Genomic DNA, 26,675 nt, shown 5'->3' with positions numbered 1-26,675 from the left:
AGATTAAATGTTAAAGACCAAAGACTAGAGATACTACAGGTTAGGTTAATTTAGGAAGGAATAAAGAGGGCCACCCAGCTCCAAAGGAAGCAAAATCTGCTTAGAGAAACTCAGCACTTCATTTTGTCTGAAATGCACACAAGATCTTTGAAAGAAAGGATGAGAACAGTTGCAGAATGGACAGGAAAAGATACAGTATATCAGGGTACCTGAGATATTTGCTTATTGCTCAGAGTGGTGGACAACATGCCAATTGTAAAACAGCAATGCATTCTCACAGCAAAGATGACCAACATGGTCCCAGGCTGCACTGAGTGTTGCCAGCAAGTTGAGGGAGGTGATCCTTCTCTGCTCAACACTGACGAGATGCATCTGGAGGGCTGTGTCCTGTCCTGGGCTCCCCAGTACGAGAGAGATGTGGACTTACTGCAGAGAGTCCAGCAAAGGACGAGAGCAGGGGTTAAGGGCTTGCAGCCTCTGCCGAAGGGGGAGAGAACCTTGAGGAGAGAAGGCTTGGGGAATCTCCTCAGCGTGTTGATATGTACCAGGGAGGTGCCAAGAAGACAGGCCCAGACTCTTATCAGTGGTGCCTACTGACAGGAGGACATTCAGTGGACACAAAATGAAATATAGCAAATTCCATTTAAACATAAAAAATAACTTTTCACCTGTGAGGATAGCTGAAGAATGGAAGAGCTTGCTGGGGGGGTGGCTGGGGGTGGAATCTCTCCATCCTTGCAGATACTCAAAACCCAACCAGACGTGGCCCTGAGCAATCTGCTCTAGTTGACCCTACTTGGAGCAGGAAGGGTTGGAGAAGACAATCTCCCCCAATTCCTTCCCACCTCAGTCATTTCTCTGATTCTGAAGTAAACTGTACTGAGCAATAGAGGACGTCAGTTTACATTTTTCAGTCAGGGCTCCCAGGCACTACATGTGTGATCTGTCTGTTCAGAGATGCTGTTGAGGAGTTATTTGGGCTCTGGCTTTCGCAGCACTCCCAGAGTTGTGATTTTTATCAGTCAAATTGCATTCAGTCTTAGTGTCAGGTTCAGAGGTTGTTTGACTGGAAGATTATTAGCCACCATACCTGATTTTTTTAAAGGTATTTCTAGAGATAAAGGTGGTTGATACTACCAGGAAAGATGCTGATACTAGCAGGGAGAGGGGAGAAGGAGAAGAAAAGAAGGAATGAGCCCTTTCTCTACCAGGCCTGAAAGAAACAGCTCAGAAGACTGCTGGCCCATGGTATGGTAGTTAATTCATAACAATTTTTAATGGTCTTTTGGTTTTTAGTAGATGACCAGAGAAGGATTGGTGTTCATAGTAACCTGTCACTTCTGGCACAGTTTTACTGTTATGTTTTCTACCTATATAAATAAAAGCAACAGCTATAATTTACGATAAATAGGGTAAATTCCAAGAGCTAGTAATTCTCTTGCTTCTAAATAATAGCCTGGCATTGGGAACATGCTTCACCATTATGTACTGGAGAAGTATTTAGGTAAGCTCTTTGCTGTGTGCTCTGGTATTACGTGTTTGGCAAAGGGTTCTGCAACGAGATATGAACCACAGGTACTTTCAAACATAATAGGTCTCATCATTCCCATCCAGTTGGAAAGTAATTTAAACAATTAAACATTTGGGCAATGTTAATTAAGAAAATATGAAAATGCCTTGGATAAATTGTTGTCTACTTTCAGAGAAGGTAACACAGGGGAGAAGGGTATGTTACACATGTTATATCTTGATGCTAATTAGTTAACATTTTTCCCCCAACTGTCATGCCTCAGTATTCAGTGGTGTTAGTTACATATTTATGACTATGCATAATTATAAAACCATTTTCCTATTGATTTTGAAATTGATGTTTTTCTTCAGGCAATTTGTTTCAGACATCATTGATGGATCAGCTGTGCAAATTCTCAGTCAATGCCCCAGATGTACAGATTTGTTTGTTTTGACATTTTGATTGTTTGTGTTTTTTTTCTTTTTTTTCCCCTGCTGTAATGTAATTTCTTTTTTTTAAGTCTGTTTTTAGTATTTATGTTCCAAAAATGAAACAGACTGCATGAAGTGGGACTATATTTTGTGCTGTTTTAATATCCTTTTAGAAGTTCAAAAGCAAAATGATATGAGAAAAGTCAGTCTATAACAACAAATTATTGGCTGTGCTCTTGGTGCTGAAGAGCAGTTTTGTGGCATAAGGCCAAGAGGCTAAATGTATATTTAAAGAATGTGGTCTCTTGTATTTTTTCTTACTGAAAAAAGGCTTTGAATTCTCAACAAAGGGTTTTATTTTGCAGGCTACACTCTTTCACAGTCTCTGTTCTCCACTGCTTGAAGCTTCAGATTATCTGAAGAGCTGGTCATCTTTGAAATCTGACCTGACTAACCTTTTTCTGTAGAATGCAGTACTACTATCCAGTCAGAACAGAGAGATGTTTAAAAATTTGACACAACCAATTGACAGAATTGGTATTGTATGACAGTTTTGTAGGATGCTGGACTAGTGAAATCATTTCTTGAATCCCACCAAAATGGCATTTGTCAGTTTTTCAAACAAATATTGGTTAAAATGCTTGTAATAGATTAGCTATGTTGTAGTCCCTGGGGGAAAATAAAAAATGCCCTGAGGGTTTCAGAAAGATTTCAGTCCTCATCTTAGCAAATGCTTATATGCAAAGTTTGTGGTGTTTCTTATTAAATATATGCATGTTCATGTCATCTACTCAACATGCTCAAATTGACTGACCTGTATGAGTGACCACTGGATCTGTATACTTTTCACCTATTGCATAGGTTGTCATTGTTTGCATTTATTAAGCGGTAAAATTTTCAAAAACAGTGCAATTGTAATTAACGAGTTAACAAAAAGACCAAATTTACTGAACTTATTACTTGGCAGGTAGGGCACGTTAGTTCTAACTCTGTATTATGTGCACAGCCACTGCCAGGAAAAGTACATAAACATTTCTGTTATACTATTAAGACATACTATTATTTAATAAGATATACTATTATTTAATTAAGACAAAATGCGTAATTACGCTTTTCAGTGTAGCATAGTTCCTTCCCAGATGAATCAGAATATAATATGTTGGTCTCCTTAGGCGTTTGCTGCATACTCTATTCTCCTCCTGTGTTACTTATTCATGCTGTTTCAGAAGCATAATTGCATGCAGTGACACATTCACAGATGATGCAAGCACATTGTGCCATACCCAAAAGTTTTGCTCACAGATATACCCAATTAAATAAAAAAGGGCAAACCTGATGATTACTTACCTGCATTGCTTCTTTTCTCCAGAAGTATATTCTTTTGCAGAACAAAACAGTACCTGAAATTTGTGTGTTTCTTCTAGAGTACTTGGGGAAAAGGAGACCTTTGAACATGTGGTCTTTGAGATCAACAAAAGACTGCTTGCAAAAATGGTATTTCTTGCCTGATAGGTGCACCCTCCTCCATGGCCAGTGTCCTGAAAGAATCTCAGAGAAAACAGGGGGATTGTGTTGCTGAAGAAAAGAGCGAGTAAGGCAATGCTTATGAAAGCATAGTCCTTTCTTCTCCTTACCCATGACATTTGGTCTGAGGAGTGGGATCAAGGCAGAATCCCATTACCATACCTTACACTCATCTCTGATTTACTGCCCAATATCACTTCTGTTTTACAGGGTTTCTCCCAGACAAGTCAGTTCTGGTCTATCATGCCTGACCAAAATGCTTATATTTAGGCATGCATCAAACTTTTCCTAACATCTGATTAAATCATGAGTGGGCGGTTGAGGCATTCATGGGGCAGGTTTGCTAAATAAGTTCTAAACTGCAGGTTTGTAAGGTATAAGTTTATTAAAATTAAGACATGCTAAAGGAAACCAAAAATGTAGAAAAGGTGAATATGTCAAATTAGTGTAGAATTGCCAGCGTTCTCTTGACACTTTAAAAAAAAAAAAAAAAAAAAAGGAAAAAAGAAAATAATCAGAATATCTTTCTTTGTAATGAAATCTGTCATGATCTGAAACAGCAAAGATTCACAGCTCAGAGGAGGTCTGGGAATTTACCAGCATGTATCTTCCTATTCCTATGAGTTTAGCTCACGTAGATTGTTGTTCTAGTGTGCATAATTTGTTTTTACAGCTGCTTTCCGAGAAGGAGAAATGAATAGTCATACATTGTACACGTTTCTTTCATTTCCAACAGAATAAAGTCATGGAATAACTTGCATATTGTGTATGTTGTGTGGTGATAATTTTGGTTAGTTAAAAAAAATAGTAGTAGTAGCAAATGAGTAATGAACAACAGTCTTAATGACAATGGCAGTGCAACTACATTGGACATTAATGGACACACATCACTAGAACCTTGTTGTAGTTCTTTCAACTAGTAAATATGTAGTTCTTACATATTTGTATAAATACATATACGTATTTATGTATATATTACATATTTATGTTTTAAAAAAATCTTATGTAGTTCTGACCTGCTCTTGATCTCGTAGGTATTGCTCAGAGGGCCATACTTTCACTCTTTAATTCCTAATGCTGGTCCCCATAATTAATGGATTCTTGTTTTAGAGGCACCAGAGAGCAACACTTCCTTTGAAAGTAATGTGAACAGGAGGCGTTTATCCGTTTTGAAATCTGTTGTAATGCATTTTGAAAAGCATACTGCTAAGCTTTACGTGTGTTTCTGGGGATAAAGTATACTGGAGTGGTGAAGACAGGTTTGTGTTTGAAAATCACAGAGGTCTTGATAGCTGTCATGTTACATCATCGAAAAGAAGTGAGTTAACTACCCATCCCCAGTTTCGGTATTGTACCTGGTCTACAAAGAGGAAAAGGACCGCGCAAAACAATAAATGTTGATTTATAGCTGCCAGATGCTCATGCTTCTGTTGTGTGCCGCTAACAGCCACCACCTCTCTCCAGAGGGTGGGTTGTTTTCAGGTCAGGTGGATCCTGAGGACAAAAGTGCAGAAGTCAGCACGTGATAAGGTGTTGAGGTGGAAGGGTGTTGAGAGCATAGAAACAGTATGTGTAGGAAGATTTTTTTTTTTTCTCTGCAAGAGGTAGTTGTAGTGATGAGGAATAACAAGAAGCTTTTTAGCTGCATGTGGCAAAGATAGAAAATGTAATCTTGTTGAGGAGCTACAGGCTGAGAGGAGCTTTGGTGGGGTACACAACCATAGCAGAATTTGGGCATCTTTGATGACGGTCTTGTGTGTTGTAGGAGCCTTTCTCCCTGGAGCACTGGCAGAAATGCTGGCACCACTTTCTAGCTTTGTAGGAGCCACAGTTTGTACCCTGAGGGCCAAAGGCACCGTCTGGAGTAGCATTCTGTTAGGCCACCACGAAAAGAGAGGAGATGCTTGTTGTCTCTCCTGCCTTGGCGTTGTACTGGGAAGCTGCTCTTCCAGTATTGTCTTGACTTGAGCTGTTGTTTTCTGTGATACCTCTGCTAAGCTTTACCCTCGAGTGAAAATATTTTGTTCCATCAGCATGCTTTACTCTAACCAGCCTCTTGGCTTTTTCTTTATAACTCTGAAAATACTAGTTCAGAAAGGTGGTGTGTCTCTGTGTGACATGTACGTGTCTATATGTAAATATATAAACGTGCATTGTTGTGTGTATGTGGTCACACTTGTGAGTAACACTCAGCTCCACTAAGCATAGCAGAGTTTTTTATTTGTTTGTTTTACAATAGGGTCAAATTTTGCAAGAACTGTATTTCTGTGGAGAAATTTGTTTGGTCCTTGTTGTCGTGATGACCCGCCCTTCAATTTGCAGTACTGATTCCAGATTCAGCATTGTAAGGTTGATGATAAAGTGCCCCAACCTCTAAACATGCATTTGTTAATGTGACATGAATTAACAGTAATACTTCACAGATGTGGCAGAGGGCAGCTTGACTTTCTTGCAGGTGCCCTTAGGAATGAAGCAGCAACCGTCAAGCTCCAACTACTTAACTCTGACTGTTTACACCGTAAAAAGAAATTGACTCTTCTAATTATATTCAGAACTGTAGAAAGCTGTTGCTGCTTTGGATTATTTGATCTCTCTGGGGAAACTTCCATCAAACATAACAGCCTACATTTCTACTTTGTTAATTATAAAACTGTGAACAAGAAAATGCAAGACAATCTCTACTATTCTTAGTGTAATAGTAACTTCCTAAAATATTACTGCCTTTATGAGCCCCTGTGGAAGATCTTTCTTTGTGGAAAAAAACCTATTGAATAAATGAGGAGATACATTCCAGATGTATTAATAAGCAAATAATCAACATACATTTAGCATGGTCTCTTATAAATCTGCGTAGTTTGGTTTTCTGTGGGATGGCTCATGACCTTTTTTTTAAGGTACCCCACCCCAAACAGATGTTGTTTATTCTTTTGAAACATTAGCTTGTGTGTTTTCTGCCAGGAAGGACAGATTAAAACAAACAGAAAAACAACAACAACAACAACGTTCTCTTTTCTATTCTTTTGTGCTGCTATGGATGAGCAGCTGGGAGTCATTTAGAGTTATACTTTGCTTTTGGCTGCTATCAAGGCCTTTCATAAAATGAAAATTCTTCTTTTGCCATCTTACTGTCATGTTTTTCAGATTTCCTAAATAACAAATTTGTTACAGGCCCCTTATTGCTTAAAGGATCTTTTCTGAAAGACAGAAATCTTAAGATATCAGACAAGGTCCATGGAGAGGTGTGATCACTTTGTGTTGTCCATCTGGAACCCCAAACTGCTGAAGATCACTAGAAGGGATTTGAGGCTTTCTCCAACAGTGTGTGTGCATTCACATGCTTGCTTTTTACACTGCTGTTCATTATTTTCAAATGTCTTTTCCATTGTGTTTCCATTGCAGTCCAGAACAGTAGCTTGCATGGATATATTTTCCCACCTCATTCTCAGTCCGAGCCAGAAGGCAGGGATTACTGTGAGATTTACCATTTTCAACAGGCATGGAGAATGCTGTCATCTTCAAGGTTTTGTCTATTTTGGCTTCTTCACTGTTACTTAAAAAAAATAAAAAGGGCAATATATCCTAGACAGTTCATTGGCAAATTATTGACACATGTCACTCTGTGCAGATACCACTCAATAGGACCTAGTCCTGGGCAAGTGGCTCTGCCTGCCTGAGCAGGGGGGTTGGACCAGATGACCTCCAGGGTCCCTCTGTGATTGTGTGTTGCAAAGAGGCTGTTCAGAGAATTCCCTCTGGGTGCTTTGATGTTTCTGTGTTCTGCTGTGATCAGTTCTGTTGTTATGCCTGATAACTGAATCATGATGGTCCAATTCCCACAAGGTTTCTGCAGCTCCCCTCCTTAGAGTGTCATCGGTTTCAGTGATGGCCAGTTGCTGGGTACTTCTAATCGCAGGACTGTAGCTTAGCTGATGCCCTAAAGTACAGATCTGCTGAATTTTGAAACTGTGAGGTATGCAAAAGCAGAGCTGCTGCCAGGTGCAGTTGTTTCTTGTTGTGTCTGTGCTCCCCCAATGCACAGCTGTTAGAAGACACTTTATTGAACAGTAAAATCAGATCTTGCAAAATGAGAAATAGGATGACTCTGGGTGCAAAGAGTTAATCTTTGGCTTTGGAAGCGCCAGATGAGCACCATTTTATTCTGAATTCAGTAACAAACCATTGTTGTCACTCAGTTGAACTTTAAAGTGGAAGGCCAAAGAAAACTGCTTATGAAATAAAGTGCTTATTATGAAATAAAAGCTGATTAGTAATGATTCTGTGCATAGATCTTGAGGATGTGCTGTAGTAACTCAGTCCTCTCTAGTTGTAAGTGCTTTCTGAGGTTGTCACTGAGCACCAGATGGATTTGGCTGCCATCGTTGAAGTAATCAGGCCTGGCTTTTTTTTGGACAGGTACCATTTAACAACTTGAATGATAGCCTCATGCCTTTATTTCACATGTGAAACCTACACTCATGTGACCTTAAGAGACCACTGTAAGCCTCTAAGCTTTTGGGATACTTTCAAATCCTTATTGATCAGGTTCATCAACCATGGAAAATATATAGAAGAGCTCCACAGTGATGTTGATGACCCCAGTTTATGTTTCTTGCCTCAGTCAAACAGTATCAAACTTGGTATCATCGGCACTCTTTCTGCACTGTAATGTCATTTTCCCCCCTTTAATCATCTCCTAACACTGTGTGCCATTTTGACACATATGGGCAAGCAGAGTAGCTTTACAACTTCTATGAGACAGAATTTGCACTTTGTCTTTTAGTGGTAGCTGGGAGGAGTAGGGGATATTTGTGTGTAGTCTCTTGCAAGTTTTTTTGTCAGTAAGTTCTTACATGCGTAGCCTTTCTGTTTTTTTTTTTTGGCTGTCTGCATGGCCACTGGAAACAGAGCAGTTTAAGGGCAGGGAACAGTATATCTTCACAATTATCCATGTGTTACTTGAAGTGCAGTTGTGCAAATTCTTCTGCCTTCCTTTCTTGAGCTATGTGGATTCAAAGACAAAAGATTGATACAAGTAGACTTTGTAGTTTTCTTATCATAGCATGTCTGTGTGACTGAATTTTGAGGTCAGAAATTTGTGATGATGAGGACACAATTGAGATTCTGTAATAATAGGTGGCAGATCTGCTAAGTTAAGCTACTCTAATAAAACTGATGTAGCGATGAATTTATCTTGAGATTAGTGGTAGGAACAGAAAATTGATAAATAACACACTGGCTTTTGAGTCACTGGAAGAAGTGGGAGGATTCTGCAATCTTGGCAAATGAGTAAATATTAAAGTGCCTTAAGATATGTCAGCCACAAGTGTTGGCTGAAATATTCACCTTGGCCAGAAAGAAGTAGGATAAATTATTCTTCGGGCAATCCGGCCTACTGGGAGGTGCCCCTGCCCATGGCAAGGAGGTTGGAACTGGGAGATCTTTAAGGTCTCTTCCAACCCAAACCATTCTGTTATTCTTCCTGGAGCTCCCTATTGACCTGACTAGACCAGAACTGGCCGCTGGGATAGCTTGGTCAGGAGGTGGCCTGTGAGCCTTCGGCCTTTGTGTGTCGCATAGACATCCCTGAAGTTTCTCTGGCTGCAAAATACAGAGAGGAAAGGGATGTTTTGTTTGCCCAAAAGGATTGTCTGAGTGTTTAGTAAATACTGGCTAAATCTAAAGCAAGGAATGAACAACCTGACTAGCAGTTTGACTGAGTTCAGCTTCCTCGCTGCGCTGCAATTAGGTGAGCGTCAACTGCACAGGACTGCACAATGGCTGGACAACACTGCACATTGGGAAGACAGCAACAAAGCACAGATGCTGGTCCAAACTTCCTTCCATCTCCCCATGATGGGGAAGGGGGTTGGCACTGGCCTGGTTCTGCTTTCTCGGTTTGCTCTATGTGTTTACAACACTGGAATTTTCTTGACTTCTCTAAGGACGAAGTTTTCCAAAGCCAGTTATGTGGCTTCTAAGGAAGACTAAAGCTTGACAGGCATCCTTCTGCTTTTCCTGGCCCAACTTTCTTCCCCCTCCCCCCCCTTTTTTTTTATGAAACCTGAAATAAGGTGAATTTAATCTATTCTGAAATGTTACATAGCTCAAGCAGTTGTGCAGTCGTTAAATATTTGTGAGCAAACCCATGGAAATGCAGTACTCATGATTCATCTACTAATAATGTAAATGAAGAATAATGGTGAAGCCAGTGATGCATTTTTGTGTGCACATGCATGGAAATCAGAATAAATAATAACTGGGCCTAATTTTTTATTTTTTTTTTCTTTTGCTACTTGGCTAACAACAGCTTAGATCTCATCTGGTCTAAGTTGGCATGACTTCACTGTTGTTGGAGGAGCTTTTGTACTAATTCACACCAGCTGAGCATGTTAAGCAGTCCAGTCTGTGCAAGTGTTGCTCTCCCCCTCCCCCGCCCTTTTTACCTCTCCTCCTGTTTTCCATCTTGTGCTTGGTGATCTGGCCAGCTGACTGTACAGAAAGTACAAGTCTGTTTCAGAGTTTAGCTTCTTTGTATAAATCCAGAGCTCTATTAATATCTGATTCCAGGTACCTTTGCACAGGTATTGAGAGAATTTATTATAAATAATAAATATATAAATATAAATATTTATTATAAATAGCGTTTTTCCCCCTTTCCTAAATTAATTTTAATTGCTGAACCCATTTCTAGGTAAGCAAGCCCTATTTCTTTTTGTTGTGGTTTATCCTGGCAGGTGGCTCAGCACCATCCAGCCCCTTGCTCGCTCTCCCTATGTGGGATGGGGAGAGAATTGGAGAGGTAAAAGTACAAGAGCTCGTGGGCTGAGATAAGGACAATTTACTAGGCAAAGCATAAGCTGCACATGCAAGTAAAGCAAGCCAAGGAATCCATTTGATACTTCCCATCAGCAGGCAGGTGTTCAGCCACTTCCAGGAAATCAGAGCTCATCATGCGTAAAGATTTATTGGGAAGACAAACGCCCCACCTTTATTGTTCAGCACAGCACCACATGATGATACAGGACATCCCTTTGGCCAGTTTGGGCCAGCTTGCCTTGTTCCGTCCCCTCCCAGCTTCTTGTGCAGCCCCAGCCTCCTTGCTAGTGGGGCAGCCCAAGAAGCAGAAAAGTCCTTGGCACTGTGCAAATGCTGCTCTGCAGCAACTAAAAACATCAGCACTATTTTCACCAAAAATCCAAACCACAGCATTGTGTTAGCCTCTACAAAGAAAATAAACTCTGTCCCAACCAAAACCGTGTCACTTCTGATTTGGGAGGACTCAAAATGAATATCTACTGAAATCTGCACTTGATGGTTGTTCTTTCTTAGAGTTTGGTAGAAGAACTTCTGTTTCTGTCATGACGCCAAGAAATACAAAGGATTTACTTCCTTTCAAGCATCACTATGTTGTAGAGCAGATCATATCTGGCTTAGAGGAATTCCATATATTCTGTAGAAAGAAGGCTTATGTTAAATGCATCTCCAGACTTCTTGTGATAATTATCTGAGGACACCTTGATTAATCTGGTTGTATTTAAATGGCTAATGACATTTTAAATTGTTCAGGAAAGCAGGCAACCATGATGAAAACAGTGCTTAGAAACTAAAAACATTGTCTAATTATATGCAACTGGTGCATAATACATCCTAGGAACTGACAAGGAAAATGAAATTTTGATGAAATTGTTGAATTTCTAATATTCTAATACCAAGTCATGCCTGTGCAACTATTATGATTTTATAGTATTTTGCATTTTTAGAGATATCCGTATTTTTAAAGTATGCTAATAAAAAAGAAATGATAAAAGGAAAGTTAGCAAGTTCTGTGTTACAGGCGAACAGTGGTCCGTCTCGTTGTTCTGCCTTATGACTGGTGATATTTGTAACAGAGAAACATGTGCAGAAAAATGTACAGTAGACAAGCGTGATAGCCAAGTATTGCATGTATTTGTTTCTAGCATTCTTTCTAACAGCAAACACAAATCAGCTAGCTGACAAGGTGAAATATGATGATGCTTATTATCCCACACATACAACATACTGCACACTTGCAATGCCATGTTTTTATCAAGTGTAACTTATTCCTATATGGCTAATCTTGAGTTATAGAGTAAGAAAGATTTATAGTTTGTGTCTTTTGATAAAACAGGCTATTTAAGAAACTTAAACACATATTCTGGATTCCTTCTTTTTTTTTTGTTTGTTGTAACGAATTCCTCACAAACAGGATGAGTAGGTAATTGATTAGGTGAAGTAATTTAAAAGCTGTCTAATTTAAATTATCTCAGTGCAGCATTGTGATGTAGAATTTAATACATTTGGAAGTTCAAAAGCTTTGTAAAGTTGGCATAGAGCACACAAACTTCTGCTGAAGTGTGTCATGATTCACATATCAGTTCTAGAAATCAGTTCTGGGCTGTATTATTCACTTAGCTAATGATTTGGTTTCTGTGAGGAAATAACTGGTACATTTCAAGTTTCATCATTTCTGAGATGAGGTTAATCATAGCCTTATTTCATACTGTTTCCCTAAGGGTTAATGTTTGCAGGAAAATATAAAGAACCTTGCTATAAAAAATGCTAGTCTCTGTAGGCTCTGGCTGGTTCTTGTCCTCCACTCTGCACTGCTGCATTGCTGTTGGGAAATTATTATCTTTTATTGTTTAATTCCCTTTGGGTTTGAGATAAGCCAGATGGTGAGATCTCCTTGTAGGGGAGTTTTCTGCTTGGCATAATCAATTTTCCAATCCCATATTAGTAATGGAGGAGTTGCAGCATGTAATCCCCTTTGGTTTAACTGTTTTTTTTGTACTTATGTGTTCATCTGATGACTGGTACTAATTCTCATGTCTAACTTCAAACTCATTGCATAGTATAGAAATGGCCAGCTTCCCATTAACAAACAAATATATGAATGTGGCATTGCTAATGTATATTCAGGTACCTTTACAGGCTCATATATATATGTATATATATATATTTTCTCCTTACAGATTATAATAACAAGATAATTAAAATGTCAAGGGAATTTAGCCAGAAAAGAATGCATTGCTTTGGCTTTTTTGGTAATGCATCTTCCAAAGATCTCTGATTTGCTTTTTACTATATGTTAGGACACATCTTTTAATGCTCATTTTTTTTCATAGTGGAAATCTAGATACTGTCAGTGATGTGAGAGTTTCGCAACCAGAACATTAATGAAATTATGGCATCAAAGTCAGGGCAGTGGTTGCTGAACAAATGAGAGGACCTTTTGTCTGAGGATTTTTGTTTATTTTCATTGGAATCTAGTTGATTTGAATGGCTGATGATTTATATCAGGATTATGATGCTAAGTATCATATGCCTATCAGGTTTCTACTTTCCAAAATATTAGTGTAAAATTCAAATAGGGATCTTAGGAAAGAAAGCAAAAATATACTGGATTCCCAGGGATTGCAAAGATGTTACTTGGTGTGAACCTCAGCAGTTTACCTTGTTAGCTAATCCTATGCAAAACTTAGTATCTTGTGTAGATGGATATCTTGTATCATGATATCTTGTATCTTCAGTAACCTGTGGAAACCTGTAAAATCCCTTAAGTGTATTTTTTTCCCTGTAGGTATCCCATTGCAATATACTTAAATTGGTGAGTACATGTGATTGAAGTGGGGTTTTTTCGTATTAGTAATAATAATAATAATAAACACCTTGAACTGATCTTGTAGGCTGAAGGGGGCATCCAGATGCCTGTGGTCCAGATCAGAGCAAGTCAAGGCAGATACAGGTTTTCCAGGGCTTTGTTCAGTCAAGTCATAAATCTCTAAAAGAAACCTGCATCCATCCATCACTCTAGCACCGCAGTCAAGTAAGGTATACTATGGCTGTAATCCTTGTCAGGTCATGACTCTGCAACTGTGCTTAGACTTCTCATTTTTCCTGCTTGTTTTCCAGGCTGTGTGCATTTGTGTACAGTCTTTGTTGGCTTTCAGGAGGGAGGCAGAGTATTCCTAAAGTTGGCCGTGCCAGCTTTTTTAAAAAATGATCCTGGGTTTGCTCTTTCTCCACTGTTACCAAGAGCCCTAATCCACCAGAGGGAAGGGTGTTCCAAGTGCTGGAATGCAGAGCAAATAACACGATTTGGGCAGATTCGATTTCTGTCCATAACTGTGCTGACATAACTTGTATTTACAAATAGTTATTCAGTACGTTCAATGGGTATGTGGACATAAATGGATTATGTGTATTGAGATGTCATTTCTTTACAAGATGAATCAGCCGCTGAAAGCTGGCCCCTCCGTCATTGCATTTTTGTCCTGTTTTCAGCTCAAGGAGGGGATAGAGCTCTTAATGTACTTAGTGCTGGAAACCTGATCTTATTTACTTTAAATACTGAACATGTTAGTTAAGATAACAACTTAGAAAACATCCGTGAAAGTAGAACGAAAAGTAGGAAATTAACAAAATCAAAACAAAAACACAAAAATGAAAACCTTTATCCTTTCTACATTAAAAGAAAATAAAAATAAATGTATGCAGCTGAATACAAAGATTAAGAAACTTTATATGGCTGTTTAAGAATAATAATAATAAAAAAGGGGGTGGAGAAAGTCAAGAAGAAACAATTTCTATTGACTTGTTATTTCTTTTTGGAAAGGTCACTGAAAATCTGCGCAGTGACAAAATAACAATCCAATTAGTATCTATCCACTAAAACTAATGTTAATATTTTTCAGATTCTCCAGACAAGTGGGGCTGGTGTTCAACATGAACTTCTCTAACTGAGTGCAGGGCAAAAGTTAACACAGTTAGGAGTTTCTATAGCAATTGCTGCCAACTTTTAATACGTGAAAGAAACAAGATGTAATTAAGAACTAAATCTAGGTTTATTTTTTTAGGAAGAATCTTCTTTTAATTCTATTTCTGATAGCTATAAGAGATACAATTTGATCATGAGAGTAAATCTTAAAAGCACAGGAGCCCCTTTATCTAGCACTTAAAAATTTTCCCAGTGCAAAATAGTATTTAATTAATTGTCATTATGTAGGAATTATAGAATTAGTGAGTCTAACATTTCATTTATCATTAGTTTCTTTAAGTGGCAGTTAGTGGTACCCCAGAATTAAGTTCAGTGCATAACAACAAATTAATTACCAACCATTTTAAAGGAACATTAGTTACAGAACTAGTTACTTTTATTTTGAGAAAAGAATCTCTTTATAAGGGGTTTAAATTACAGCTCTTCAACAGAGCAAGATAAATGGTTTTTATTAATATATTCATTCCTCCAGAAAGAAAGGTTGATGAGTAGTCTTCTGTGTTAATTTATTTAAATATTTTAGCACTGAATTAAAATACCCCATAAGCAAAGCAATAACCTTTCACTTCCATTGTACGTTTTCATTGTAGCAAAAGCTATGTATGAGTCGGGAGTGCTGGGTGAAGGACACTGCCCTTGCAAGCTTCTGCCTCACTGAGGCTATAGGTGGAAATCATGAAATGGATGGTTTAAAGGACAGCAAAAAAGGACAGTGCCATGCACGTGAACACTGCTAAGACTTCTGTTCTTTCCTGAGAAAAAAAAGTTCCTAGATGAGTGAAGGAGCATCTCCTGTCTCAGTCTTTTCGTATGTGGCCTCTACCTATGGGCTTTTTGCTGTCTCAGTGCCTGGCTTGAGACTTTGGGGTGTGATTTGCAGAAGTACTGAGTGCTCTCACAGCTGCAGCTGTAGTAATAGGGAACTATACTTTGAACATACTAAAAACTATGTAATGCTCAGAGCCATCGAGTCCCAGGTATCTCAGATTGGGAGCAAAATTAATAGGCGCTTTTGATCTTAAAGTTTCCCTGCCCAAATTCCTAATCTGCAATACAAGATATAGCAATACTTTCTCAGCTCAGCGAGACGTGGAAAAAAAATCCTTAATATTTTTTAAAAATTCAAATATTAGGAAACTGAGTGCTTCATTGGGAAGCTCATCAAAGAATAATGTCTTCAAGAGCTCATTTTGAATTCTACTCAATATATGAGTAATCTGGGGTACGTGTACACCTGGATTCACGTTCACAAGGCCTGGTTCTCAAGGGGGACTTCAGCCACCCTGATATCTGTTGGAGGGACAGCACAGCAGGGCATAAGCAATCCAGAAGGTTCCTGGAATGTGTTGGTGATAACTTCCTTCTCCAAGTGATAGAGGAGCCACCAAGGAGAGAGGTGCTATACTGCACCCAAACCATTTATGATCCTGTGGTTCCATAATTCAGCAATGCAAGGAACCCAAGCAGTCATCACTAGCTGCTGCCTCTTCTCTATGCTGAACAGAGCAAGGTCTTGTGGAAAGATTAATACTTGAATGTCTCACTGAAGACAGCATAGTTAATGTATTTCTAAGATGAGGGCAACTTAGTATTCCTCAGGCAATCTTAATTCTAGCATTTCAGAATATTTCTGAATGTTTCATTGAAAAAACAAGTATTGTATTAAGTCTCGCTTTTGTGTGCCATTTTCTCATTTTAAAATGAAAACTGTAAAATGGAGATACTCTGTTGTATATTATCATGATCTTATGAGTCATCAGTGCAATATAATTACAAGCTTTGTAGAGTAATTCTGTGTTTATATACCTCTGTAATTATTACACAACGAAATATTAGATATAAGTGGGGGGTTCTATGACCATAGTGGGAGAATCATGATTTTTTCAGGCAGTTGTTAAAGTTGGAGCTCTTTAAATAGCAGTCTTTGCCTTTTTGAATGTGTTTTCTGAGGAAATTCCCTACTCCTTCAAAAGCAAATAAACTGTTCTGTTTTGTGCTGTTAGTCCTGGTGTAAGTGTGAACTGTTCTCTACTCTGTTCTGTACATATCTAGGGAGAGGGTTGTTACGGGGTTATCCTGCAGGACATCCCTTTGCAGTGAGCATTCCCTTCATTCCTGGTAGTTAGCAGTACCACTCCTCACCAGCTGTAACTCCAGTAATGCATCAAGAGCTCGTCTGCGGGATGCTGGTATGTTTACATAGGCACATGTGTGTTGTACCCAGTGGACATCATCAATATATCAGTAATTTAGTGCAGCACACAGCCTGTGCATGTGTCACTCCCCAGCCCAGCATCAAAGAGGCTGGCCAGTGTAGGTTTGCCATTGATGCACTTGATTCCAGCAGAACCAACTTGCTGCTGCTGCTGAGGTGGTGCTGATGCAGATGTGCTTTCCTGGTGAAAAGGTACATCATTAAGAAGAATCTCATCCAGTTTTATAAGAAAAACAAGTTTTACAAGTTCACTCTGTTGTGGGTACATTGCTGTTGTCTAAAACCCGTACTTTCGGGTTGCGTTGTTGTTGTCTAATAAATCAAGTTTTTCATTTTAGCAAAAGCATGTACTTGCCTGGTAGCCTGTCATCCCTGGGAAAACTGCCTTGCATGTGAAATGGGATGTTTTGCTATTGATACACTTTGCTAGGAAATGTTATTAGAGAGAGATAGCATAAAAGGGAGATTTAGAAGTGTACATTGAAAGACTACATATGAATTTCATTTTGAAGGTATAAGAACAGCAGTGGAATCTTGTCAAGATATTATTCCCTGAGGGAAAAGCAAGTTCGTGTAGGATTCTTTTCCTTTCCTATTGATTTCATTTATTATAGTGTTCTTGTAGTCATGCCATTTTGCTAGAAAGAATTGCAGAGCATAATCTGCTTCACTTGTATATTTTTTTGGTTCTGCATCTGTTTCTGTTATCCCTTACATGCCTTGCCAGCTTCATGACTAGAGTGGACAAGAAGCCTTTGCAAAATGTACAACTAAGGTGTTTCCACAAATTATTTCAAGCGCCTCAAGTAAAACCTCTCTTTGTGTGTTATATTGTTTTTATTAAGCTTTTATTGTGTAATTTTTACTTTATTAACATGAGATTTTGTAATGTTACATTTCCTCAACTACAAATAGTAGAGAAGCTGCTAAGACTGTATTGTATGCAACTCCTTCAAACCAAAGTGTAATACAATTTGTGCTGCTTTTTAAGAAAACATTATTTTTCAGAAACAGATGTGCTGCTGCCATCAGTCAAGAATTTAATATGAATTAAAAATTAGAGGGGAAAAAAGTTTATTTGAACCTCAAAGAACAACAGTTACTCCCTCTCAGTTCACTGTTTTATTTTTACCTGCTTCATATGGAGATGGTGGGTTAAAATTAGTCTGTAACTAAATATTATACTGGTAAGCAAGAAGAGCATGTTGGTCTGGCTGTGATCCTGTAATATTACTGGTGACCGAGATAAGCTGATTAAATAAATTACACTATATTTTAAAAAGTGGTGAGAGGCACTTTGTGGAGTGCAAGAAGAGGGAGAGAAGGACAAGAAAGTATTCAAAATGCAAGTTGTATTGTATCTGCATCACATGAGTTCCGAAATCATGAAAGGCTACTAAAAATCATGAAACTAACTAAAAGAAATCTGAGAGAGAAATCCAGAGGAGAAGTTAAAGTGTGGTGGTTATTCTGACATGCAGGATTATTGTTCTCTGTCCTGTAATCATACAGGAATGCTTATTTCATGGTAAGAATTCAAGCTAAAATTGAACCATGGGATCCAATTCATCTCATCTGGGTTACCTGTCTAAAATTTAAGTGCTTTATCCATACATGTCTTATGATAATGAATTGCCATTTGCATTTCTCACGCCCCATTTACAGTAGAGTTCAAGAGACCAACTTAGACCAGATACCTAGCAACGTGTAGTGGTGAAGAAGCTGAAGGCATCTCCTAGAATGATGCTTCTGCTCAGCACCTTCTTGCTGATATCCTATGCGTTTTACAGATATCTCTACTTTCTCCTGAAAGCATCCCAAAATGTAAGAAAAACAGATTAGTAGCCATCAAGTTGTTAGTGAGTGGGTATAATTTCAAAGGATTAACTGAATAAGAGGGAGAATTGTTTTGTCTTGAATGTAACCCATCAATTCTTGCCTCAGAAGAATGCTGGGAATTACAACATGTCCCCACCATGTCACTGGACAGGCATTGGATTAAGCAGAACTTGAGTACTTTCCCACAACACACAGTTCAAAGGATCGTGGCCACACAGAAACCAAGCCATTCACTACAGACTGAATAAATTTATTTTTAAGTGCAAGTGCTGCTCCATCATACTGTTGCTAGGAATATGTGAGAAGAAATAGAGATTTCAGTCCAAGGTAGAAGAGCAGGCTGTGGCTCACTATGCCTTTTCCCAAGGTACCATGCCTTTTCCCAAGAGTTTCCTGAAATGTCCATTATTGATATAGCTGTATGCATTCCACTTTAACCGTGCTGTGTGTGCAGACTGCACGAGAGACTAGTTAAACATTTATAGGTGTGCTATAGGTGCAGACAGATATTTGCAAGTGGTCATATGCCAGCTGGAAGGATTATATTGAGGAGTAACGTAGAGACAAGTTCAGGAGGACCCTATGCATCTACAGTATATGATCTCTCACAGTATATGATCTCACATACTACTTACTTCCTGTAATTATATAGTTAAAGATCATCCATATTTTTGGATAACATGAAACCTATTGACAGAAATAATTTTAACCAATAATATCCTGTGGTGGAATTTTTTTAGGCAGGAGATCGATAAAGAGGCATGGCTTGGAAAGCCAATCTTTCTATGAGATACCAATGAGAAAAGCCTTTGGAATCAGAGCAGTGGAGTAATTCTGTGGTAAGAAAGGAGAATTGGATTTAATACTTCTGATATTAAAGTATTAAAGTATTATTAGTTTAAATACTTTTAATACTTCTGATCAAAGATTTTTCAGCCTGTGATATATGATGATAGTTTAGCTGCATCTTGCCTGCTGCAGTTTTGGAAATAGATGAGCTGTGTGTACTTGGAACCTTCAGAATCCAATCCTAGCGACAAGGCAGGTGGTGCCTACATGAATCATGGCTTTTTTGAGGCTTTTCTGAAGAATGCGTTTGTGGCAGAAGAGTGTTAGTGTTAATTCATAAACCTTACCTGTATGTTAATTTCAGAAAATGTAGAGCCAAGGACCCCCAGTCAGGAGTCGGGGGCTTTATTAGGATAGGTACTGTAGAATCACAAAATGCAAGGCCAGTCCCTGAATGCAGAAGTTGAATTTACTGTGCAGTTTCAGAGTAACCATGACTCTGTGCTTATTAGGAGCTGAACACAGTTTTTAACCTTTTGATATGTACAAGGGTTCTGACTGTTTTGATTTTTGAATCACAATATCAAACAGAAGCTAAACAGTATTCAGTACTGTGATATATATAAACTGCTGCCTCTATTATCTTTTGGGAATGTCTTAATCTCTTGAAGGCTGTATCACATTTATGTTGTTGTTCCTTGCTTTGCTAGTTGTTTTTAAAGAAAAGACCATTTCTAAAGATTCTAAACAGTCATTGTAGGTATTGGTGAACTTTTGGGGAGAAACTTTCATCTGGGGACAATGAATATATATGGAGTGTATTTGTCCAGCTGTATTTATACGCCTGCAAAATGAGATTCATAATTGAATTTTTGAACTATACTGTAGACTTATTTTTTTTCAACAAATGGCAGTGCCTTGTGTATTTCTATATAACTTACATTTTTGTCAAACCTATATGGCCACAATGTCTAGGGAGATTTAAGAGTACTTAAAGATATTAAAAGACCCAACAACTCAAAAATCCAACTTTTCCCTGAATGAACAAAACATTAAGAAAGGAAATGGAATTTACTTTTACATACTCAGAACAAAAAGAGCAGTACTGAAACATGCAGGCAGTGTCAGGGGGAATAAACCCATGGAGCCAACTCTTTTTTGTGGTCTGTGACATAAATTAAGAAAGCAAATTGTACTGCCCTCCATGGAGGGTGTCCAATTTTGAGGTATCTATATATAAGAAAAGGAAAAAGGAAAAGAAAACAAAAAGAAAACCAAACAAGTTGTTTTCTTTCAAATATGTGAGCTAAAGTACAGAGGAAAAGAAAGACCATATACCATAAGTGTTTGTAGTTCATGACTAATATCTTGCATTGCACTTGGAAATTAAGTGGATACTTTATCTTCCATCATTTGAAATCGTGAACCTTACAGCAGCATGTGGTTACAAATGTTGACAAAATATCTGAAGTTTTAAGTAAAGTTCTGTTGAATGGTGGTTTTTGTCATTGAATCTCTTGGGAGTACTTAGAAATATTTGTTGGAACGTGGAGATGTGGAGTCCACGTTGGAGACATGGACTCAGGCATAGAGAGACAGATGGACAGGAGCAGGGGGGAACGACTGAGGAACTGGTAACTTTGGAAGCAGAAATACAAAAGAATTGGAAAATAAAAATGACAGAGTGAGGTGAAAAAAAAAAAAAAGAAAAAAAAAAAAAAGCTTCTTCTTTGGTTTGTTCAGTCCTCCTCTTGCTAATCAAGTTCTCCTGCCCTTCTCCACTCTAGTCGTCCATTTCTCCTGACCAGAAATGTTTTCCTCTAAGCTATTTGGCTTGATGGAATATTAGCAAAAAATGGTAGAATGTGTGTTAATTACATATTAAAAGAAAGTTGAGTCTAGTGGATGGCTTCCCTTGATAGAAATTTTTAAAATAGGCTGTTCCTTTAGTATGTACCGAACTATTTTGATTGTGGAACAAAAATAAACATAAATATTAAAAACTCAATCAAAGCCTTTAAAGTTCTTTTGCTTAGTTTTCAAGTGAAGTGAACAGAACAGATCAGTCTGACCCAGGAGACAAAGCTGTGGTCTCAAAGTGACTATTATTGTTGGAAAATTATTCCACATTTGAGATTTAGAAAGATAAGTTCTTTTTCCGCAAAATAGGCATAATTGAATGTTTATTTCTTTTATCGAGTTCTTGAGGAGTGGCTTACTTAGCATGCACAGTCTGAAAGCCAAGTCCTTATTTTAGAAGGTAATTTAAACTGGATTGCACACGGGAGCCTGACTGCATCAATTTAACAGAGTTAGAGAATAATATGACAGTTTTGATTTTTGCTTCTGCTGAAGAGAGCAGTTCAGAAGGAAACTTTAGTAAGGTTTTTGGCCTTAGTTGCTTAATATGCAGGCCACCTGACCTTGTACTTCCATAGGCTCTCCTTTATTCGACTCACACCTTACTATTTACGTGTGTTTTTTTTTCTCTGCATAAAACCTTGGACTCCCCAAATATGGGAGTTCTATCTGAAGTAGGAAACAATTTTAAATGATTTTCTAATACATAGTTTACCTCATTGCTGTGGCCCTCATGTAGAATATGCACTCTTAGTCTATAATAATAATCAAATCTTTATTTTGCAGGAGCTGTTTTTCAAACCCTTGTTCTTAAGGTGACCATTAACCACATAGAGTTCAACTGTGAACATAGGTCTTTGTTTCAGGAATTTCTGAAGTTTTGTGTGAACTCACAGTAAAATCTAATTCTCAGGTAGAGAGCTCTTTGGTGATCTGTTGAGGTTCAACTGCTGAATGTGCAAATACAGAAGACAAACGAAGCTGAGGATGATGAATAAGAACAAATAGTTGAGGTACCGTTTGGAGATGGCTGAAGTGTTACTGTTTTGCATGGGAAAGTAAACAGAAAAGATGTCTGAGAGGAGGGTAAGAGCATGTGGTTGCAACTGAGGCTTGTGAAGCACACTTCCCATTTGGAGGTGTTGTGCATTGCTAGATAGCAGCTGTGGCCAAGGGTTTGTTTCACATGTTTTCTCTGATTCATGCATGGGAGGAAGTCTATATCCTTGAATTTTGGTTTCCCTTGTCCTGTTTTCCATTGATGAATCAAAGCAGTGAGCTGTAAGGCCATACTTTATGTTGTGCTTCATTCAGTGCAGTTGTTGAGCCTGTGTTCAGGGCTGCCTGGGTTCATTATGTCTGTAAATTACTTTCAACTCAATTTAAAGCACTGATTTGTCTTATAAAACATGATATGTAGTGTCTGTATCCTTGAGAATCTGTTCACCTCTGTACCTGCCATGAATTTGTTTCAGTAACAGACATGGTTTGGACTGAAAGCAGGAGACTAAATTCAGGTATTTGTTTCTGGACCTCATCCCAGCTTTTCGCTACACCCACTTTGGATATGTTCCTTTACAGGCATTTTGTGAAGAACACCTTGTATGCAGGCTGTTGGATGCTTCTGACTTTGTCTCAATCCAATATCAAAATCTAATTTCTTTCACTTCTCAGTAACTGCTGAGTATAACAATTTGAAGGCCCAATTTAGGCTCTATTGAAAGTAAGATTTCTTTATTGGCATTTTTACAGGAGTTGCAAAAATTGTTAAATAAAAGCTAGCATAGATATAAAAATAAGCATGACTGAAGTGTATAATAATAATAATAATAATAATAAAGTTTTGTCAACCTGTTCCTAACACTATATTGCAAAAATATGCCTTAAAAATCTTGTACTGTACAAAATGTCATGTCCTACTCTCCTTGTGAACCTCAGCATTTCTGTCTGTGGGTATTTCTGAGGATTCAGTGGGTATAATCCATGAGTTCTAGTGGGTGACTGTTTATGTCTCACTGAGGAATTATGAAGCTTCCCATCCTGGCTGAAGTAGTTCAAACTAGTAATAGTATTTGAAGACACAGACAGTTAGTAAGTGGTTGATACTAATATGATGGAGTGCTCTTGCAGTTCTAGCTTTATCTTTGAAGATTGGTATTACATTAGCAAATAAATGCTGCTTTGACTTTATTTATTTATTTATTTTGCATTTCAGTTGTGAATTAAATGTGTTTGATCAAATTAGCTTTCATTTAGCAAAGTTTTTTGGAGAATAGTTTGATTGGTCTAGATTTAAGTAGGTTCATTGATTCTTCTGGTCTGGAAGCTGAGGAGCTGGACACTTAGACGTGACTTCTCAAAAAAGATGGGTTCCCTTGTAAGACATAGTTGTAACGATCCAACCTTCTTTTTCAGTCAGATGGGACTGTGTCAGCTGCTAGTGTGGGAAGCCAGTCAAATTGTTTTATCCTTTCCTTTTCCATCTTTGGCCACCTGACATGCAAAGCTTCCAGCAATTTTCTCCTGGTGGGTAGTCAAGTTTTTCACACCAGGCAGCAGGAGCCTGGCAGCATACAAACCTGTGAGGGCTAGATGGGGAAAGCTCGACTGTCAGGAATGCTTTCTGCACTGGACTGTGTTATTTCAAGTAGTGATGCTATATTTCCCTCACCAGGTCCCTGAAAGCTGCCACTTTGGCTAGGTCTCTTTGTCAGAACCTCAACCTGACTTGTGTCATGTTTAAAGTTACTTGTGTTCATTCATTCTTTCATGTTGACTCACGTTAGCTCAACTTTTTCATGTTCTACTTGCCAAAATCCGAACTATATAAAATATATATCCTATAAAACGTTTTGGAGTGGTCTCACTCACCAGAATAATTAGCTGCACGCTTAACTTTTAATTTTTAATCAGAATATTCAGGACTGTGCTTTAGTCTTGTTGAGTTCCCCAAGGTAATTCTGAAAATGCTTTAAGTTAATTATATTTTTAAATGCTACATTGACTTGGAGGTTTACAAACAGGAAGTTTTAGAAGAGACCAGAGGCAAAATAAATGAAGATGCAGGGTGTAGTGGAGGTTTATTTGTTAGTGCTGATTTGAGGAGGAATTCCCGTTGTCTGCATTTTTCTTTCATCTGTCTGAATAGAGGGGAATTCTTCACTGATAAGGACTTCTGGCACTTGAGAAGCTTGTGTTCTGAAGGCTGATAATTGTATAAGGATCACCCAGCAGACAGGTGTTTATTTATAGCTCAGACGACAAAGCTCTGAGCTCCTAGGCAGATAGCTGGGTAAAATTTTGTATGTGTGATACATAATGCAGAGTAGTATAAAAAAATAAAATGAAAACATTCATTACATAATTAAAATGCTTAGCAAATCAATTAGGTATGAATATTGTACGTTAACCTTAAAGTGCGAGCTAAAAGAGTTACAGTGAAAACCCTTCTTGTATCAAAATAATTTAAAAGCACAAGTCTTAAATGTAAGGCTTTGCCTCACAGAATACGCACCCGTTTTGCTGATCTTCTGTCATATCCATTTTGTTTTTTCAGATCTATGAGTAATCATCAGTAATGTGGGGAAGGAGAATCAGCATCCCCTATCATGTATACTAACTTAAATGAACATCAATGAAACAATTAACACTGATGCTCAACCTGGCATCTTTAGGTGTCTGATTGCATGCCCCTGTGGGGATGAACCAGTGTTTTTTTCAGAACCCTCATAGCTATTGCTTCAGCTGATCTACTTAGCCCTGAGGGAGGGGAATGGATTGTGTTAATCAGCCAGCAGAAACTTCCATACATGTATGAACAGGAGTTTTGCTGCTGATTCATGAGTTGATGCTCTATAGAAAGACAACCTGGAAGTCTGGGGAAGCAACATCATTGCAGTGAATTGTTCCTCTTCTTCCTAGCCATAAGAATATAATTATTTCTATATACAGGAGTATGGAGAGAAAAAGTATTTTCAGCTTGGAAAAAAAAAAAAACAACAGTTAATGGTTTACACTTAATTGAAGCTTAAAATCTTTCCCAGGCATTAATTTTCAATACATTCTGTGTAGTGGCTATCTCTTCTCCATAAATAATTCAGTTAACAATGGGGAATAAGTTGTTATATGCAGTTCTTCATATAAAGTTGTATGGATTATAGGGTCGGGTTAGCTCAGGGACCGCTGGTTCGTCTAAGCATATCAGTTCAAGCAGCTCTGCCATGAAGACATAAACTGGTACCCCTTGAGTTTGTGCCCACTCCTCTGTTTCTCAGGAATTACACAGTTCAATATTTAAGCTGTCTGCTTTAAAATGTCAGAAAGTGTAAAGTCTTACCTATGAGTACACTAGGAAGGACAAGGCAGAACATCCAGACTGCTCTGGGGAGTACTGGTATAAAGTTGACTAAATTCACATGGCAGCACAATACTTCTGAGGTTCTAGATCAGGCACAGGTCGGTTCTGCTGGGGACCTGGTAAATAAGTATGTTCAGGTTAATTAAAAGACTCAAAGTGATGACTGTGTCTCTTTTTTCAAACTTGTTATGCCTGCTGTTATTTAAGTAGGACTCTGAACTGTTCCCTCTCATCACTGAACATGACAGCCTAGTACCCCATAAATCCCCAAATAATGGGAGCACTCTTGTCTCCTTTCTGATAAGGGACGGGAGTCAGAAAACAGAGTTCTGCCTCCAGCCTCCTCTGTGATGGTGGGGAGGTTGCAAAGTTCAAAGCTTACAAAAGATTTGCTAAAATTAATACTTGGAGGTGGGGGGCAGGTAGAGCATTGGTCTAACGACATAGCTGTGGGATGTACAGTGATATGTGACTTGGGAGCTCACTGCCAGTGCTGATGGGAACTCATAGAATCATTAAGGTTGGAAGAGACCTCCAAGATCATCTGGTCCAACCATCCCCCTACCATCAATGTCACACCAAACCATGTCCCTAGCACCACTTTCAACCTTTCCTTGAACACCCCCAGGGATGGTGATACCACCACTTCCCTGGGCAACCCATTCCAATGCCTGACTGCTCTTTCTGAGTACTGAACACAGTACTCGAGGTGTGGCCTCACCAGAATGGAGTACAAGGGGACAATCACCTCCCTGGTTCTGCTGACAAGCCTGTCACACGTGTACTTTCAGCCTAAGTGCATTTATTAAGGCATTTGTTTAAATTTGAAAAAGCTGTGAGCCTTTGCAGAGCTGCTGGGCTCTCAGCTTTGTTGAAAATTGGTGGGATGATGCCTAAACATGGAGATAGTTCCTAATGTTGAAAAAAAAACACTGTTTAATAACTCAGTGTTCCTGTTCTGTAAATTAAGAAGGTATGAATATTTCCTGACAGAAATGTTGCATCACTAATATCTGTAAAACTCTTCTGTATGAAATATTCTTGTCTTTTTATATTGGGGGGGGGAGGGCTTTCCCTGGCGGCAGCAGCCCGGGAGCTCCCTGGTTGGAGGTGTGATTCCAGCATGACAGGGCATTGAAGGCCATTGCCCTGCTTCTTCTAGGTGCCTCAGAAAAGGCAGTTTTCATCCTCTCAAATGTTGGCAATGATGTTAATGCTGCATAGGCTTGGCTGGTCTGACAGCCCACATGAAATATCCTGAATAGAAAATTCATGTTTACATGTTTTGTAAAACAGTCAAGTTGGATGTGAAGCACTGAGCTCTAAGCATAGTAAAATGCTGTGTAATGTTC

The 26,675-nt window shown here is 38.5% G+C and overlaps 1 protein-coding gene across 4 annotated transcripts in view; it reads left to right on the top strand.

Moving 5' to 3' along the window:
* Positions 1-26,675, top strand: part of FARS2 (phenylalanyl-tRNA synthetase 2, mitochondrial) — a 265,221-nt gene that overhangs the window by 109,213 nt on the left and 129,333 nt on the right. The gene's annotated exons all lie outside the window — the stretch shown is intronic.

Source organism: Oxyura jamaicensis, chromosome 2 (genome assembly GCF_011077185.1).
Source record: "Oxyura jamaicensis isolate SHBP4307 breed ruddy duck chromosome 2, BPBGC_Ojam_1.0, whole genome shotgun sequence".
Taxonomy (NCBI): Eukaryota; Metazoa; Chordata; class Aves; order Anseriformes; family Anatidae; genus Oxyura; species Oxyura jamaicensis.
Note: the sequence above shows the minus strand (reverse complement) of the source record. Positions and strands in the feature narration are given on the sequence as shown.